Source organism: Halichoerus grypus, chromosome 15 (assembly GCF_964656455.1).
Source record: "Halichoerus grypus chromosome 15, mHalGry1.hap1.1, whole genome shotgun sequence".
NCBI lineage: Eukaryota > Metazoa > Chordata > Mammalia > Carnivora > Phocidae > Halichoerus > Halichoerus grypus.
Genome location: NC_135726.1, coordinates 16,495,752 through 16,515,712, shown reverse-complemented (window position 1 = coordinate 16,515,712; position 19,961 = coordinate 16,495,752). Strand labels below are relative to the sequence as shown.

Genomic DNA, 19,961 nt, shown 5'->3' with positions numbered 1-19,961 from the left:
CACCAGGCTCAAACTCACAATCCCGAGATCAAGAGTTGCATGCTTTACCGACTGAGCCAGCCAGGTGCCCCTGTTTCTTTCATTTTTTAGGTTCCACATATGAGTGAGATCATTATTTGTCTTTATTTCATGAAGAAATAGAAAATCTGAAAGACCGATTATTAGTCAAGAGATTGGATCCATAATCGAAAAGCTCCAACAAACAAAAGTCTAGGGCTAGATGCCTTCACTGGTGAATATTCCCAAGCATTTAAAGAATTAATACCAGTTCTTCTCAGACTCCTCCAAAAAACAGAAGAGGAGGGAGCACTTCCAAACTCATTTTATGATGCCAATATTACCCTGATACCAAAACCAGACAAGAATGCCACAAGAAGAGAAAAATCGTCAACAAAATATTAACAAACCACATTGAACAATACATGAAAAGGATCCTACGTTGTGGGTCAAGTGGGATTTATTCCACGGATGCATATTCCATATGCAAATCCATCGGTATGATACACCATACTAACAATATGAAGGATGAAAGTTATAGGATCCCCTAAATAAGTGCAGAAAAAGCATTTGATAAGATTCAACATCATTTATGATAAAAACTCTCAACAAAGGTATAGAGGGACTGTGCCTTAACATAATAAAGGCCATGTGTTTATTCAGCCATCAAAAAGAATGAAAGCTTGACATTTGCAACCACATGGATGGAGCTAGAGAGTATAATGCCAAGTGAAGTAAGTCAGTCAGAGAAAGACAACTACCATATGATTTCACTCATATGTGGAATTTAAGGAACAAAACAAACAAGCAAAGGGAGAAAAGAGAGAGACAAACCAAGAAACAGACTCTTAACTATAACTGTAGAGAATAAACTGATGGTTACCAGAGGGGAGGTGGGTGGAAGGATGGGGAAAATAGAGATGGGGATTAAGGAGTGTGCTTGTTGTGGTGAGCCAGGTGATTAAAATGAAAACTTAAGGGGTGCCTAGGTGGCTCAGTTGGCTAAGCATCTGCCTTTGGCTCAGGTCATGATCCCAGGGTCCTGGGATCGAGGCATATGTTGGGCTCCTTGCTCAGTGGGGAGCCTGCTTCTCCCTCTGCTGCTCCCCGTCACTTGTGTTCAGTTCCCCCCCCACACAAATAAATAAAAAAAAAATCTTAAAAAAATTAAAAAATAAATAAATAAAGGCTATCTGTGACAAGCCCACAGCTAACATCATACGCAACAGTGAAAGCTGAAAGCTTTTCCTCTAAGATCAGGAACAAGACAAGGATGCCCACTCTCGCCACTTTTATTCAACATGGTATTGAAAAGTCCTAGCCAGAGTATTTAGGAAACTCTTTGAATTATCTTCATAATTTTTCTGTAAATCTAAAACTATTCTACAAAATAAGGTCTGTTAAAAAAAAATAATAATTTAGGCTCCGCTCTGGAGGAATGTCTTGGCTGGAGGCATGAACTTGGAGTTGGTCTCCTGGGTTCAAACCCTGGCTGCACCATGACCTGGCTGAGGGCCCTGGAGAGAGTGATGTCACCCTCTTGGTGGGACGGTGTCTTCTCCTGGAAAGTACCGGGAAATACTAGGACCTACCTCAGGGGGTTGCTGTGAAGGCTCCATCCAAAGTGCTCAGTCCACCCTTGACCTGTTGTAGATGCTGCTGTAACTAGAGGAGTTAGAAATCACAGTGGATAAACCAGTGCTCGAGAGAGTGCATTTTGGAGCCAGGCAGTCTGGATTCAAATTCTGGTTCCTTCGGTGTCTATTTATAAATTTGTGGGCCAGGCACTTGGACTGAGCCTCACTTTCCTTAGCTATAAAAAGGGCTGAATAACGCCCACCCACAGGGTGGTTGGGAGGATCGAACGAGCTCGTGCGCAGGGCAAGCGCTGGATCCGTGGGAGCTGCTCGAGTCAAGTAGATGCGCAGTAAGAACCCAGAGGAGGAGCAAATAAAACCACTTGGGCCTCCAAGGAGGCTGCAGAAAGGGGCCTGCTCTGGCTTCTGGGCTGAGGCTGCTGATGGGCTGCGTTGCAGCGCTCCAAGGTCCCATGTGACCTTCTCCCCCACCCTGCGGGGTCCTCCCAGGTCCCCAGCGTTGGAACAAAGCCTCCGCCTGCCGTTCTGCCTCTGTTCTCTGTCTGAACTCTGATTAGGCCCTTATCTCTGCGGCTCTGCCCTGCTTGGCTGCCTGTCACATTCAATTCCATTCCAGGCCTTTCATCCTGCCCCGCCGGAGTGTCCCTGAGCGTGAGGTTCTGGGACATGGGGCCTGGTCTCTGTCGTCCTTGATTCCCACAATCCCGAGTTCCTGATGGCTGAAGAGAATAAAATGAGACGCGAACTCCCAGGCAGACCTTGATGTAGTTGGATTTCAAGGCACTGAGAAACACTGGCACCCTTCCCCCCCCTCAAAAATACCTTCTCTCTCCTCGGCTCCCTCTAGCCCCCCATTCTACCGTTAGAGCTTCATTGCTTTGGCTTAAACAAAACTGGGACCCGGTGCTTGGTAAAAATGCAACTTTCTGTTTGGTCAGAATCCTAGCAAGAAAACAGAAGGCAGACTCAAAAGGGTTTAACTGCAAATTAAAATAAAAGAAGACAGTGACAGGACTATTGACAGTGAAGTGGGCAGGATGGAAGGAGCCAGCAGGGATGGCTGAGGCGCCATCGGGGTGTGTGGTGGCAGGCAGCGGGTAGCAAGCACCCTAGGGTGGAAGGGCCAAAGGGAGCCTGGTAAAAATGAGCTGTGGAGGACCGAGGCTGTGGAGAGACAGCCACTGGCCAGTGATGTGTAGCTCCCCTGCCCTCAGCTCTCCCCGAAGTGCCGCCCACTGGCCGGCCACTCCCCCACCCCGCCCTGGGAGCCAGAGGGTAAGGGAGGCCCCAAGGGGCCAGAGTCCCAGGGACAGAGAGGGATAAAAAATGGATGTGGGCTGAGGGTAGAGGAGCAAAGCGAGAACAACAGGCCTTGAGGAGTGGTGTGTTGGAGTCTTATCGATCACGGACAGTTCAGCATATATGATGGCATCAGATCCTTTAATAGACCGAGGGGTAAGAGACCAGGGTCCTGAAGATGTCGGGGGGAAAGAAAAGAGCGTCAGTGGCAGGGAAAGGATACCTCCCCCCCACCCCCCCCCAAGAAGACAAACCTTGCCTTTTCCCTATGTAGTTCTAGAATTTCCCTATGTCCATAAGCTGCTCCTGAGGATGGCAATCCGGACGGATGGGACACCGCTGTTTCTGGGTCCGAGTAGGTAGGGGTGGTGCTGAGGAGAACTGTGGGCCATTAAGTCCCTCCCCCGTCTCAGCCGTCCTTTAAGCTCCTGAACAAGCCTTTGTCATCGCAAGACTGCGGGGAGCCTAAAAGAGGCCAAGGTGAGCAGTGATCCTGTGATCCTGTGATCACCTGGGGGTGGGGGATGATCTGGGCGATATCCTTGACCGTAGGAGCCCCCTCACCAGGCCCACCCTGGGACCCGTGGGCCACACTGTGGGAACTGCAGCGATTTGGATAGATGGTCTTCAAATCTGGATCTGGGCCGGAAGGCAAATGGGATCAGTGGCTAAGGCTGTGTGAGGGCAGCAAAGGGGCACAGGGACAGAGGAAGGGGGCCCGAGCACGGAATGACGCTCCTTTGGGAATGAGAAGGGCCAGGGATCATCAGGGGCCTCAGCATTCCAAGTAGGATCCAGGGAGCAGGAGTAGGGGCATCACCAGTGAGCTTGCTGGAAATAAAAAAGCTCAGGCCACACCCCACGCCTACTGAATCAGGATTTGCATTTTCACAGATCCCTATGTGCTTCTCATGTTTCCTCCAGTTTGAGAAACCCTGTCTAGCCCTCCCTGCTCAGGTGAGCCTGCTGCTCATTTCCCCTTAGTGCAGCTGAGCTCTTTTCCCTCAGGCCCTTTTCCCTCAGTAAGTCATTCAACAAACACTGAATGACTAGTCCGTGCCTAGCACTGGAGATACAGAAATTAGTAGTGGGCAGAGAAGCAACTAGGAAACTGCAACCCATTGTGGAAAATGCTACAATAAGGATGCGGTGTGGCGGGTGGAGGAGGACCCCCAACCTGTGTGCTGTGTGTGTGTGTGGCCAGGGAATGCTTCTGGGAGCTGTGGCCCTCCACCCTGCTCCAGACCTCAGCACGACTCACTCGGCCCCAGATCCTCCTCCTCTCTGTCTTTCACTGTTTGTGTGTTCAGTTTCAATTCATTATCTAAGTTGTGCTCCTCTTGTTTCCTCCCGTTCTAACCCCGAGTACGCCCTAAATTCGAAATGTGAGAGGATGAACGAATGGGTGGATGAGATGGTACCGATTATAAGTACCCTAGGTAACAGTGAGACCCACTCCACTTTCCTATCGTCCACATACCTGCTCTGCAGACCCCCTTATCCATCTCGTCCTGTCTGTATATGGTTTTTGAAATGTGTTTATTTCCTCAATTGCATAGAAAGTGGTTAAAAGCACAGGTGTAAGCCAGGGTTCAAATCCTGGCTTCATTATTTACTAGGTCAGCGACTTTGGGCATGTTTCTTTATCTCTCTCGCCTCCGTTTCCCTATGTGCCACGTGGGGATAACAGGAGTACTACCCTCATAGGGTTACCAGGGGGCGGGTGTCGCATGAGTTATCCATAAAGCGCCTAGGACAGTGCCTGGCACTTGATAAGTGCCATGAAAGTGTTTGCTCTTCATGAGAACTTGCTCTGTGCTGGGCCTGTGATTCCTTTGCTTGGTCTCAGGTAATTAGGGAAGCCAAGAGTGTCCTCTGTGAATGGCACACAGTGGGAGGCTGGTCTTTCCCCCCCACACACATCAGAGAGTCGGAGCTGGAGGAGAAAGGTCTTTGTCCCCAGCAGGTGGTGGCTGGGCTGTGGGCTTGCCTGGAGCCATCACAGTCTGGTACCTGCTTTCACAGGAACTAGCAAGACCTTCTTCTGTCGTTCTCTTCAGGGCTCTGTGATTAGATTCTCTTGTCAGGGATCTCCCCAACCTCCTTCTCTTTGAAGCCCCTGGGGCTGGTGGCCTTTCCACTTGCTCTCACTGCTAACTGGAAGTCAGCTGGCCCTGGCAGGCAGATGGTGATACCCAGGCTTGGCTGGCATCGAAGCTAATTTGTAGAGTTCATATGTTCATATTTAGTGAACTCTGAAGGCCAGAGGGCTAATGTTTTTAACGTGGGCATCCTCTGGGCCTTGACTGGATCTGTTTCTTCTAAGTCAGTGGAGCTCCCAGCTGCCTCCTGCTCATCCAGTGGACTAGGAATCAGAACATGCCCCTTGACATCTGAGCCTGAGCTGTGCTATGTGGAGGGGCTTCTTACTCTGGGCCAGTTCAAAGACATTTGGCTGATTCTGCGGCTCTGAGATGTTCTTGGAAATTTGGGGGGCTTTTGTGCCGTGGATTTGCGGCCACACTGTCCCCGATATGGAGGGAACAGGACAAGTTTCTGCCTTCCAGCCCAGAGCCCAAGTGAGCAGAAGGATGCACTCCATTTCGGGGAGCAAGAGGGCAAGCGGTGCCCTTGCCCAATCCGGGACCTCTCGGAGGAGCTGTTGAAACGGCTGCCCAACTGGAAGTCGGGGGGTGGAGGAAGCTGCGACTGTCACTTTCAGGGGCTGACTGTGGGGTTGCAGTACAATGTAAAGTTTTGGTAATGCTGGTGTTTTGTTTTTTTTTAAGATTTTATTTTTAAGTAATCTCTGTACCCCAGTGTGGGGCTCAAACTCATAACCCCGAGATCAAGAGTTGAATGCTCCACCCACTAAGCCAGCCAGGCGCCCCTGGACGTTTTAGTAACTGCCAGGAGATGTTGTCAACTGAGACAGTTGTCACCTCCAGCACCCGACACACAGCATTGGCTTAGTCATGTGGGTAATCGGCACCGGCTGACCTTGACTCCTTTGATATACCATTCCATGAAGGAGCAGTAATGCCGCAGCCTATCCTGTCCTTAACAGAAGACTCTTGGGAGTTTCCTTTTCTCTTTATTTTTTTTTTTTTTAAGATTTTATTTATTTATTTGAGAGAGAGAATGAGAGACAGCATATGAGAGGGGGGAGGGTCAGAGGGAGAAGCAGACTCCCTGCTGAGCAGGGAGCCTGATGCAGGACTCGATCCCTGGACTCCAGGATCATGGCCTGAGCCGAAGGCAGCCGCTTAACCAACTGAGCCACCCAGGTGCCCCTCTCTTTATTTTTTTTTAATTAAAGATTTTATTTATTTATTTGACAGAGAGAGGGAACACAAGCAGGGGGAGCAGGAGAGGGAGAAGCAGGCTTCTCGCTGAGCAGGGAGCCCGATGCAGGGCTCGATCCCAGGACCCTGGGATCATGACCTGAGCCGAAGGCAGACACTTAATGACTGAGCCACCCAGGCGCCCCTCCTTTTCTCTTTAAAACCTTTTTATTTTGAAATAATTTCGATTTCAATTTCACAGAAAAGCTGCAAACATAGTATACGTATAAAGAATTTCTGTATGCCCTTCACCCAGATTCACTGTTCACATTTTGCTGCATTTGTTTGCTGTCTCTTTCTGTATGTGTGTGTGCACATATGAATATGCAGAATTTTTTTCTGAACCACTAGAAACTAAGTTGTAGTTACATTTACCCCATAATACTTCAATATGTATTTCCTTAGAACATACATGTTTTGTTGCATAACCACAATATAATTTTAAATTCAGAAACATTAACATAGTATTGATTTAATACTATAATCTACAGGTTGTATTCCAATTTCACCAATTTCCAATAATGTATTTTCCAGCCATTTTTTCCCCATCCAGGATCTAATCTAGGATAAACATTACATTTTGTTGTCCATTGAATAAAAGTCTCTAGAATGGTTCCTTTTTTTTTTTTTTTAAAGATTTTATTTATTTATTTGACAGAGAGAGACAGAGGGAGAGAGGGAACACAAGCAGGGGGAATGGGAGAGGGAGAAGCAGGCTTCCCGCTGAGCAGGGAGCCCGATGCAGGGCTCGATCCCAGGACCCTGGGATCATGACCTGAGTCGAAGGCAGACGCTTAACGGCTGAGCCACCCAGGCGCCCCTCTAGAATGGTTCCTTGATCTTTCTTTGTGTTTCAAGTCCTCGGGAATTTTCTAAATGAAAACCAGTCTGAAAGCATTCTTTGGGCAGTACCGTCTCTAAATGCTAGCTCAAAAAAAAAAAAAAAAGTCCTTTTCATTTCTTGCCTTTGAAGCCTCAAGACAGGTGGGTTTGACAACAATCTATTTTGGTCATGCCTGGCCATTTTTGGCGTATCCATCTACACTGGTCTCAAATGATCCTAGGATTTGCTCTTGGGTACACAGTAGATGCTTAATAAGTACTTGCTGATTTGCCAGGAGAGAACGTGGATTTCACTACTGGATCAAATAACCCAAATGACATTCCAGGAAGATTTTGCTGATGCAGATAGGGAGACAAAGGGTTGGCCCTTCCAGAGGTGAATACCAGGGGCAATAATCCAAGGACAACAGGCAGGCTTGGAGTTCTTTATCTTTCTATTACATAGTGCACTTAGATTCTCCTTCTCCTCAAATTCCCCAGCGCGAGAGTCAGGAAGCTCCAGTGCAGGTTGTTAAATCCACCCACTGGAGGGAGTGAAACACAGTGCTGTCACGATCCTCCAGACTATGACCCGTATTTTTTGACCTCTTGCCTGGGATCTGTCACTTTGGATCCTCTCTGCAGGAAGAACAGAGCACAGAGCTTTGAAGTCAACCTGTTTGCAGTAGCCAGCCTCCAAGATGTCTCCAACCTTCCTCCCTCGGTGTCTTCCCTCTTCCCCTTTGTTGCTACCCTCCCGCAGGAATCAGGGCTGGCCTATGTGAACAGTAGAATTTGGTGAAAGCGACAGTGTCTGACTTCTGAGGCTAAGTCATAAAAGATAATGCAGCTTCCACCTTGGTCTCTTGGTTAGCTGGTGTTAGAGGAAGACTGCTACTTTGAGGACACTCAGGCATTCCTGTGGGGGAGCCTGTGTGGAGAGGGACTGAGGCCCCAGCCAAGAGCCAGCTCTACCTTGTCAGATGCGAGCGAGCCATCCCAGAAATGGATCTCCAGCTCCGGCCAAGCCTTCAGAGGATTTCCACATTGACCAGAATCTGACTGCAGCCTCGTGAAAGACCTGGACCCAGATCCTCCTATTCGAGTTACTCCCAAGTTCCGGACCCACAGCAACTATGAGAGGTAGTAAATGATTACTGTTATTTGAAGCCCTGAAGCTTTGGGATAATTTTGTATGCAGGAATAGACAGATAGATCATTGTCACATTATTCCATTGAAAACTATAAAGGTGCATAGGAGCTGACAATTCCATTTCTAGATATATACTCAAGAGAATTGAAAACATATATCCAACGAAAACTTGTATAGCGTGTTCAATGCAGCATGATTCACAATAGCCAAAAAGTGGAAAGAACCCAAATGGTCACCATCTGATGCATGGATAAATGAAATGTATATCCACACGATGGAGTATTATTCGACCATAAAAAGAAATGAAGTACAGATACATGCTACACCACGGATGAACCTTGAAAACGTCAGGCTAAGTGAAAGAAGCCCCTCCCAAAAGACCACGTGATTCATTTATATGAAGTGTCCATGATAGGCAAATCGATAGAGACAGAGAGTGAATTAGTGGTCGCCGGGCTGGGGGGTATGGGAGAATGAGAGGTAACTGTTACTGGGTACAAGGTTTCTTGTCGGGGTGATGAAAATGTTCTAAAACTGATTGTGGTGATGGTCACACAACTCTGAATATACTCAGAGCCATTGAATTGTACACTTTAAATGGGTGGATTGTATGGTGTGCGAATTATATCTCAACAAAGCTGTTACAGGTGGCAGTATGATAGCTGATGAGGTTTATCGCAGGTGCGATTATTGCTAATTAAAGAGACACTATACAGGGGACTTCATAGGAGTTTTGTTCCTGTTCTTTCTAAGATATTAGTGTCTCTTTATTGGGCTCTTGGCAAAGGTCTTTTTTTTTTTTTTTTAAAGATTTTATTTATTTATTTGAGAGAGAGAATGAGACAGAGAGAGCATGAGAGGGTCAGAGGGAGAAGCAGACTCCCTGCCGAGCAGGGAGCCCAATGTGGGACTCGATCCCGGGACTCCAGGATCATGACCTGAGCCAAAGGCAGTCGCTTAACCAACTGAGCCACCCAGGCGCCCCGTCTTGGCAAAGGTCTTAAGAGAATCACCTGGCTAGAAGGTGGGAAAGAACAGCTGGAACTGAGGGTCGCCTGGGTGGCTCAGTCATTAAGCGTCTGCCTTCGGCTCAGGTCATGATCCCAGGGTCCTGGGATCGAGCCCCGCATCGGGCTCCCTGCTCCACGGGAAGCCTGCTTCTCGCTCTCCCACTCCCACCTGCTTGTGATCCCTTTCTCTCTATGTCTCTCTCTGTCAAATAAATAAATAAAATCTTAAAAAAAAAAAAAAAAAGCTTGAACTGAAAATGAGGAGCAAAGGGAATGGTCTGCTAAAATAATTAAAGAATAATTCTAAACTTCCAAATGCTAAATAGTCAGAATCACAAATTGTAATCCTGACAAGATTAGACTTTGGGGAGGAAATTAATAATAGAACCTGGATTCTTCATTAAGTCCTGGTGGGAATGTGATGTTTCCACCCCCGAAAAATGACAGTCAACCATTGTCAAGTGCAGTGTTCCTCCTCCATCTGCTGGAGCTTTAGCTGAGATGTTAAGCCCAGTTTTTTGTTTTGTTTTGTTTTGTTTTTAATCAGCCCAGCTCACTGATGTTTTAACCCAGTGGGCTAAAAAAAAAATTCTGAGCTTTTTTTTTTTTTTTAAGTAATCTCTACACCCAGTGTGGGGCTCGAACTCATCACCCTGCGATCAAGCGTCACATGCTCTACCGACTCAGCTGGCCAGGTGCCCCTCAGAACGTCTATTCTGAACTCTATTAAGTTACAGATTAGAAGTGGTCACTGCCTCTCCCATTTGGCATGTGCATACCAATTTGTTGGACTCCAGAAAGTTTTGTGATCATTATTCTTTAAAACAAAATTTGGCTGTACTTATTCCTGTCTCCTTTTTCAAAATGTTCTTCAGAAATAATTCTTTATTTTTCAAAATTAGCTTTTATAATTTTAGACACCAAGGATAATCAAGAGGACCTGTAATTATTTAGTGTAAATAAAGAAGCACGCGGGGCACCTGAGTGGCTCAGTCAGTTAAGCGTCTGCCTTTGGCTCAGGTCATGATCCCAGGGTCCTGGGAAGGAGCCCCACGTGGGGCTCCCTGTTCAGCGGGGAGTCTGTTTCTCCCTCTTCCTTTGCCCCTCCCCCCACCCGTGCTCGCTGGAGGGTGCACTCTCTTTCTCTCTCTCAAATATAAAAAAAATCTTTAAAAAAAAATAAAGGAGCAAGTAATTAAGATTTGTTTTTTAAAGACATGGTATTTAAGCTAAATTTGTAGCCCCCTTTTACAGATGAGGAAAGTGAGACCTAGGGACATTTCATGACTTGCTCAAGTTGTTATGGGTAATACGTATCTTAACTGGGATTCACACTCTAGAGTTCTCACTGCTATTCCATGTTGCCTTTACTGACATGCATTGGGACGAAGTAAAAGGGATTCAGTATTTTATGAATGGCACCCATGCTGACCACACTCCACCATGAAGTATTAGAGCTGAGATTTAATCATTCCATCCAATTGAAACCATGAATACATAACCCATTAATGTACATTATAACCCATGTAACAAAATATACTCAAATTCTTGTCTTTTTCAGCCTCCTTAGTTCTTAGTCTCTTATGTTCAAGTGAAGAAATGTAAGATCATTTTAGTTGATGAATTTTTACCCTGGGATCTAGAAGTTTGTAGAACTCCTGTTTATAAAACTGCTCAATGAATGTGCCAGGAGTTTAGGCAGATCCCTCCTTTGGCTCTTATTACTGTTGCCAGTAAGCTTTTTACATTTATATATGAAAAAATGCCTTCTCATCATCAAAGTATGTTGGGGGATTTCTTTTGATAGGCTGGAGGAGTGGCCGGGGAGATTTTAAAGAGGTTCTTAAAGATGTTCAGGGCTGGTACTAGGGTAAGGCGAGTGCAAAATTTAAGGGAGCACCAAAAACCACAGTAATCAAGATAAATGCCATTTTAATGGAATGTTTTTTAATATCAAGAGTAAGGCAAAAAGATCCATGACCAATGAAACACCAACATTTTAAGTAAAGACAGGGCCCAGCGTGGGTGGGGCCAGGCCGGAGATGGCAAGTGATGTGAATTACACAAGAGCAGCATCACACCGTCTTATTTGAAATTTTAATACTTTGTTCATCATAGAGCTTATTCACGTTAATTTTTTTTTTAAAGAAAAATATTGCAGTCAAATGTTCTTTATCTTGAGTTCTGAGATTTTTGGCGCCCTCTTCAATTTGGCACTTGAGGCTAGTGCCCCTCCTGCCTCGCCCTGGCCCTAGCCCTGCACGTGCATGACTCTTTCCCAGGGAAAGTTGGAAAGAAGTTCCCACACCACGCGCCCCAGACATGCCCGGCTTTGGTGAGCCGAGCAACACGTGTCTCAGGAAAAGTTCTTTCCCAAGGATCACTGGTGGTGAGAGGAAGCTTTTCTCTGCTCTCTCTGTTTTGACACGTTTACCTGTTTATGGGGCATATCTGGCAGTCTCTGGCTGGTGAGCAACTTCCCAGGTGGAGTCATGGAGTCAGCTGACCCCACGGACCAATGGGAAGGGAACCTTTCTGCTGAGTCTGCACATTCCCTAGCTGAAAAGTAAGATTTCTGAAAAGTCTTAATGAAGGCCCAGAGGACTAAAAGTACACATTACACACTTAATAATACTGGTCAAGTTGAATTAAACTTGTCTTTTGTGTAACCTGAATGCCCGCAAATGCTCCACGTTTCTGAGGTTACTTTCCCTCTAACATCCAAATGAGAGGCTTGGAGGTGTGTGCATGATTGCAGAAACTTTGGAGTGCTCCCATGTTGAAAGAAGGACAGTTTGCATCATCTCTGTTCTCAATTTCTGCTGCCGTGATTCTCCATCTCTGCTGGACGTCTTGCCCCTCTAGCTGTGGTCCTCTGTGGGCGAAGCTTTTTGCCCCAACAGACGCTTTTCTCCCCCTGCTCCCCAAGGCACCAGTAACCAGGCTTTTTGTGAAGCAGACTTTTCCTGAAGTCTTGTGGGAAACAGAAAAGGGCACGATAGCATAGTCCTGCACAGGAAACCATTTAAAAGTAAATAAAGACATTTATGGATAAACAAGATCTAAGACGACTCATGGACAACGGATCTGCACTATAAGAAATGCTAAACGAAGTTTTTTTCAGAGCAAAAAAAAAATGATACCAGGTAGAAATTTGGATCTTCAGGAAGAATGAAGAACACCAGAAATAGCACATATAAGAATAAATATAAGAAACCAGTTTTTTCTCCATTTCTTAAAATACTTATGAATGTTTAAAGCAAATATTTTAACATTGTATTGTGAGATTTATAACTTATGTAAATGTAACACTTAATATATATTTTGCATGAAGTGGCACAATATTAATTTTAAATAGACTGTGAAATGTTAAGGAGATATAATTTCTACGGTGACCACTTCTTAAAAATGCAAAGAAGATAACAAAAAAGCTAATTGATAGATTAGAGTAGACTTCTAAAATATATTCAGTTAACCCAAAAAGAAGGCAAGAGAGGAGGAACAGAGAAACAAAAAAACAGGAGATAAAGAGAAAAAAATAGTAAAATGGTAGACCAACATTCAACCATATCAGTAATTACATTAAAGGTTACTAGTCTAAAGCACTTCAATTAAAAAGCAGAATCTGTCAGAATAGATTAAAAAAAAAAAAAAAAAGCATGGCCCAACAGTACTGTCTTTGAGAGACAGAGAGGTTGCAGGAAGTGGATGTGAAAAGATGTAGTATGCAGACAATAAATATAAGAAAGTTGAAGTAGCTAAATTCATATCAAATGAAGTAGATTTTAAGATGGAGACTGTCATCGGAGATAAAAATAGAAGCCTCACAATAATAAATATCACCAGGAAGGTATAATAAGCATACATAACTGTTTCAAAATACATGAAGGAAAAACTAACAGAATGACAGAATTAAAGGGAGAAATACACAAATTCACTATCATAGTTGGACATTTTAACATCACTCTCTCAGCAATTATAAAAAACAACTAGACTGGGCGCCTGGGTGGCTCAGTCTTTAAGCGTCTGCCTTCGGTTTAGGTCATGATCCCAGGGTCCTGGGATCGAGCCCCGCATCGGGCTCCCTGCTTGGCGGGAAGCCTGCTTCTCCCTCTCCCGCTCCCCCTGCTTGTGTTCCCTCTCTCGCTGTGTCTCTCTCTGTCAAATAAATAAAATCTTAAAATAAAAAATAACTAGGCAAAAATCAGTAAAGACAAAAGATTTAAACAACACTTTCAGCTACCTTGATCTAATTAATATTTACAGAACAAAGCACCCACCAGAATACACATTACTTTCAAGTTCAAGTGCCCTTGATATATTTACCAAGGTAGTTCATATTCTGGGTGATAAAACAAATCCCAATAAATTGAAAAAGGCTAAAATCATATAGAGTAAATTACCTAACCACCATGGAGTTAAATTACAAATCAATAACAACATGTAGAACACCCCAAACACTTGGAAATTAAACAGCACAGTTCTAGATGACAAATAGTCCAATAAATCTCAGAGAATATTAGGAAATATTTTGAACTGAATGATTGCAAAAATAAAACATACCAAACTTTGCAAGATGAAACAAACACAGTTTGTTCTTAGAGACATATTTATAGCTGTAAAACCTAATACTGGAAAAAAAGGCCTATGTTTCACTTTCAGAAGCTAGGAAAAGAAGAGCAAAGTAAACCTAAAGTAAATGATAGAAAGGAAATAATAGAGAGAAGAACAGAAATTGTAAAATAGAAAACAGATAAACAATAAATAAATTTAACAAAGTCAAAAGTTGGTTATTTGAAAAGGTAACAAAATTAATCAACCCTAACCAGACTGACCACCTTTTCCCTGCCCCCTAGTAAAGAGAAGAGACAAACCACCAATATCAGGAACAAAAGAAAGCGTATCACTACACTAATGATATGAAAAGGCTATTAAAAGAATGTTGTAAGCAACTTTATGCCAATAAATTAGACAATGTAGATGAAATGGACAAATTCCTTGAAAATTACATCTTACCCAAACTGACATAAGATAAATTAGAAAATCTGAATGTCCCTTTTATTAGTAAGTAAATTGGATCCATTATCGGGGCACCTGGGTGGCTCAGTCGTTGAGCATCTGCCTTCGGCTCAGGTCATGATCCCGGGGTCCTGGGATCGAGCCCCGCATCAGGCTCCCTGCTCCACAGGAGCCCTGCTTCTCCCTCTCCCACTCCCCCTGCTTGTGTTCCTTCTCTCGCAGTGTCTTTCTCTGTCAAATAAATAAATAAACTTAAAAAAAAAAAAAAGGGAGGGGGGAGAAAGGGAGGAAGGAAGTAAGTTAAAAATCAATTATCTCTTATGAACATAGATGCAAAAATTCCTAACAAAATGTTAACAAATAAAATCGGCTATATATAAAAAGGATAATATATCATAACCTGTGGGATTTATCTCAGGAATGCAAAGCTGGTTGAACATTGGAAAATCAATGTAATGCACCATATTAACAGAAAAAAGGAAAAAAAGAAAGATAATCTCAGGTAGAAAAAAAGACATTTTTGACACCTGTTCATGACAAAAGCTCTCAGCAAATTATGAATAGAAAAGAACTTCCTCAATGTGAAAAAGGGTACCTATGAAAAATCTAGAGCTAATGTCATATTTAATGGTGAAATAATGATTGTTTTCCCCCTAAGCTTATGAGCAAGGCAAATACACTCTCACCTTTTGTATTCAACATTGTATTGGAGATCTTAGTGCAATAACACAAGAGACATAAAAATTGGAAAGTAAGAAGTAGAAGTTCTATTTGAGGATGACATGATTGTTTATGTAGAAATCCTAAAAGGGGCACCTGGTTGGCTCAGTCAGTAAACTATGTGACTCTTGATCTTAGGGTTTAAGTTTGAGCCCCACTTTGGGTGTAGAGATTACTTAAAAAAAAATAAAATCTTTTTTTTGTTAAAGATTTTATTTATTTATTTGACAGAGAGAGACACAGCGAGAGAGGGAACACAAGCAGGGGGAGCAGGAGCGGGAGAAGCAGGCTCCTCGCTGAGCAGGGAGCCTGATGCAGGGCTCGATCCCAGGACCCTGGGATCATGACCTGAGCTGAAGGCAGACGCTTAACGACTGAGCCACCCAGGCGCCCCTAAAAAAAATAAAATCTTACAAAAAAATCCTAAGAGATCTACAACAGAGCTAATAAATGGGAGTTAGCAACTTCACAGGATGCAGGGTTATTATTTTAAAAATCAATTGTAATTTTGTATATCAGCAGCAAACAATTGGAAAAATGAAATTAAAAAACATAATTCCACTTAACAGTAGTATCAAAAAACAAAATGCTCATGTAAATGAGTTTAACAAAAGACAAGTTCTGTACACTGAAAACTGCCAATCATTGCTGAGAGAAATTCAAGAAGACCTAATAAATGTAGATATATGCTGTGTCAGAGCTTGGAAGACTTAGTATTATTAGTTTGTCAATTCCACCCATATTGATATGTAGATTCAAGAAAGTCTCCATAATCCTAGCCAACTTCTTTTTTTAATTTTTATTTATTTATTTTTTTTAAAGATTTTATTTATTTATTTGACAGAGAGAGAGAGAACGAGAGCAGGAACACAAGCACGGGGAGTGGGAGAGGGAGAAGCAGGCTTCCCATGGAGCAGGGAGCCCGATGCGGGCTCGATCCCAGGACCCTGGGATCATGACCTGAGCCGAAGGCAGACGCTTAACGACTGAGCCACCCAGGCACCCCTTTCTTCTTTTTTTTTTAAGATTTATTTGAGAGAGAAAGCATGAGCAGGGGGAGGGGCAGAGGGAGAGAGGAAGCAGACTCCTCGCTGAGCAGGGAGCCCAACAAGAAGGGGCTCGATCCCACGACCCTGACATCATGACCTGAGCCAAAACCAAGAGTCGGAAGCTTAACTGCCTGACCCACACAGGCACCCCTAGCCGACTTCTTTTTTAAATGACAAATTGAAAAAAAAAAAGACAAATTGATTCTAAAATTTATGTGGAGGACCTAGAATATCTATCCAAAGCAATACTGAAAGAAAAAAAAAATATTTAGGACTCATATTACTTCAAGATTTACTGTAAAGCTACAGGAATCAAGACAGTGGGATTCTATCATAAGGATTGACCAGTAGGTTAATGGAACAGAGTAGAGTTCAGAAATACACTTAAATGGTCATTTAATTTTTGACAGAAGTACCGAAGCAATCTAATAAGGAAAGTCTTTGCAACAAATGATGCTGGATATCCATAAGAAGAAAGAAAACTTCAATCATTATCTTATACTATATACAAAAATTAATATGTGATGGATCATACAGCTAAATGTAGAAACTAAAATTATAAAACTTCTATAAGAAAACCTAGGACAACATCTTCATGACTTAATGATAAGCAAAGATTTTTTTTTTTTTAAGACATTCAAGAAAATGAATAGGCAGGCCATAGACTGGGAGACATTATTTGTAAAGAAAGCAGTTATTTGACCAAGGATTGACATTTAGAACTTAGAAAGAACTCCTATAATTAAAGAGCAAAAAAGACCAACAACCCTATAAGAAATGGCTAAAATTTGAACAGACGCTTCACAAAGGAAGATACATGAATGGCCAAGGAGCACTTGAAAATGTGCTCAATATCACCAATTATCAGAAAAATGCAAATTAAAACAAGGTACTGCTACATCCTCACCAGAATAGCTTCAATTAAAAAGACTGACAACAGCAAATGTGAGCAAGGGCAGTGAACAATATTAACTTTCCTATTTTGCTAGTGGGAATGTAAAATCACATAATCACTTTGAAATAAAGGTCTGGGAGTTTCGTATGAAACTAAACATACCCCTATGACCCAGCAATTTTGGTTTTAGATATTTACCCAAGAGAAATGAAAGCATATGTCTACAAAAAGACTAGTATGAGAATGGTAATAACATTTTTCTTTATAAAGCCCAAAACTGGAAACATCCCAGATGTCAGTCAACAAGAGGATATATAAACAAATTGTGGTATATTCACACAGTGAATGGAAACAAACTACTTATTCATGCAACACCATGAATGAATTTCAAAAATATTATGCCTAGTGAAAGAAGCCTTAGACAAAAGAGTACATACTGTATGATTACATTTACATGAAGTTCTAAAGCAAACAGAACTCATCGATGGTGAAAAAAAATGAGAACACTGTGGTTGGGGGGGGAGATTGACTGAAGGGGAACAGGGGAACTTTCTGGATGATAATAATACTTTATATTTTGATAGGGGTTTGGGTTATACAGATATATGCATTTCAGAAACTCATTGAATAATGCTGTTAACATGAATGCATTTCACTTTGTATAAATTTTCCCACAAAGAATAAATAGTAAATTTTTTCAGTGATGGATATACTGAAATGTTTGGGGTGAAATGTAATGAAAGTGCACCTTACACTGAAATACATCAAAAGATGGCTTTGTCAATGGGTGAAGGGATAGATAAGTGATAAAGCAAATATAGTACAATATTACATTTTTTAGTACCATATTAATTTAGAATATAAGTGGTTCCTATATAGGATGTTCACTATACAATTATTTAAATTTTCTATGTTTGAAACATTTCCAACTAAACTGTTGGGGGATAAAAGTGAATTCTAGACAGGTCCAAATACGTCTGTCGCAGCACTATTTGTAATGGCCCCCAAATGGAAACAATTTCTACGCCCATCACTAGTAGAAGGGATAAATCAATAGCATTATCATCATATAATGGGATAGTCTGTAGCCATGAGGCTGTAAGATGGACGACTCTATGCAACGGTGCGGATGACCCTCACAAAAACAATGTGAAACGAAAGAAGTCAGATGCCAAAAGGCACGACTCATTTGTATAATGTACAAAAACAGGCAAAACTAGTTCATGCTGTTCGAAGTCAGGATAGCAGTTGCCCTTGGGTGGAGTCATGACCGGAAGAGAACATGACAGGGGCTCCAGGGGTACCTGACTTGAGTGTGGGTTACATGGGTGCGTGAAAATTCATCCAGTGGTGCACATTGCCCTCCATATCTGTTATTACTTCAACAGAAGGTTCAAAGAAGTTGGTGTTAGACCTCACCGCTCTTAAAACAGGTTCAGCCTAGCCCCGCCTCTGGGAATTCTGTGCTGGCCATCTTTCTCCCATCGCTTTTCTCCCATTTCCCAGGCTCTGACATGCCTGTCTTCCTCACCTGCCAGGGAAAAACTCAGTGCAGAGGAATTTAGTTCTCAACCCCTTCCCTAGTCTAGGCTCCGGGATGGAGCCAACTGGAAAAGGCTCATTAATGACTGACTTTATCTGAATCAAGGAGCCATGCAGCCCCAAGATAAATTCCTTTGCTTCCTGGCAACAATTGCTGGAGGCATTTTTTAAAAGCAAAATTTGTTTTCCCTCTACAGTGGCGTCTGCAGCTTCCCCTTCTGCCACCCTCAGTTTATCCCTTCCATCCTTTTCTCTTTATTTTTATTTTTTTATAAAGATTTTATTTATTTATTTGAGAGAGAGTGAGCGAGAGTGAGAGAGAGCACAAGCCAGGGTGGGGAGGGGCAAACAGAGAGGGCTAGCAGACTCCCCGCTGAGCAGGGAGCCTGCTGCGGGGCTCCATCTGGGGACTCCAGGATCATGATCTGAATCGACTGAGCCACCCAGGTGCCTCCCCTTTTTTTCTTCACCCCCCCCCCCCTTTAAAGTGGTAGTGGCAACTTACTCTCTTTGCCAAATCTGGGAAACAGTGAGTTGCCTTAGAGATTGTTCTGGTGCTTAAGCTCAGGACCAATGTTTCCTTGGCCGGTGAGTCAACCCCCAGACTCCAGCAAAGTCGGGTGTAGGGGTGGGGGTGGTCGACTGGAGGAGGGGAAGGAGAGGCGTGGTGGGGGGAGGGGAGCGGGGTACAGAATAATAATGGGAACCAATCCCTGTTCTTTCCAACCTTGCCATCGGTTGAGAAGTCTAGATAAATACACATCTAAACAAAACAAGAGAACTATTTAAACATTTCTTCTTTTTATCTAATGGGTCAATTTTCAGTCCTGTTGTTACTTGACCAGTCAGAAGCATCTGACACAACTGATCTCTCCCTCTTCCTTGAACCACTTCTGGGTTCCTTCTTACCTCCCTGTCTGTTCCTTCTTAGTCTCCAGTTGGTTCTTCCTCATTTTTTTTTTTAAGAATTATTTATTGGGGCACCTGGATGGCTCAGATGGTTGAGCGTCTGCCTTCGGCTCAGGTCATGATCCCGCGGTCCTGGGATCGAGCCCCGCATCGGGCTCCTGGGTCGGCGGGGAGTCTGCTTCTCCCTCTCCCTCTGCCTCTCCCCCTGCTCTTGCTTTCTCTCTCTCTGTATCTGTGTCTCAAATGAATAAATAAAATCTTAAAAAAAAATTATTTATTTTTGAGAGAGAGAGAGAGCCAGAGCAAGCAGGGAGAGGGGGAGAGGGAGAGAAGCAGACTCCCTGCTGAGCAGGGAGCCCAACCAGGGGTTCGATCCCAGGACGCTGAGATCCTGACCTGAGCTAAAATCAAGAGTTGGACGCTCAACCAACTGAGCCACCCAGGCACCCCCCTCCTCATCTTTTTGACCTTTAAATGTTAGAGTGCCCCAGGGCATGGTCCTTAGACCTCACCTCCTTAGCTCCTTTGACTCTCTGGATGATTTCACTCAATACTGTGGCTTAAAAAATACCATCCACACCCCAATGACTTCCATATTTGTGTT

The 19,961-nt window shown here is 43.5% G+C and overlaps 2 long non-coding RNA genes across 4 annotated transcripts in view; one reads left to right on the top strand and one right to left on the bottom strand.

Annotated features, from left to right (window-relative positions):
- The window catches only part of LOC118532450 (uncharacterized), a 39,546-nt gene that overhangs the window by 8,169 nt on the left and 11,416 nt on the right, over window positions 1-19,961 (top strand). The window contains exons 5-6 of one of the 3 annotated variants that reach the window (XR_004915723.2): window positions 7,935-9,000; window positions 9,211-10,348. The exons of 1 other annotated variant lie outside the window; for it this stretch is intronic. This is a non-coding gene — a long non-coding RNA (uncharacterized LOC118532450). One more of the 3 variants, XR_013444424.1, reaches the window with a different exon arrangement.
- LOC144380328 (uncharacterized) overlaps window positions 6,900-19,961 on the bottom strand; it is a 51,879-nt gene continuing 38,817 nt past the window's right edge. Inside the window, exons 2-3 of the long non-coding RNA XR_013444426.1 lie at window positions 8,036-8,194; window positions 6,900-7,699 (exon numbers count right to left, since the gene is read on the bottom strand). This is a non-coding gene — a long non-coding RNA (uncharacterized LOC144380328). The remainder of the gene's footprint in view (window positions 7,700-8,035; window positions 8,195-19,961) is intronic.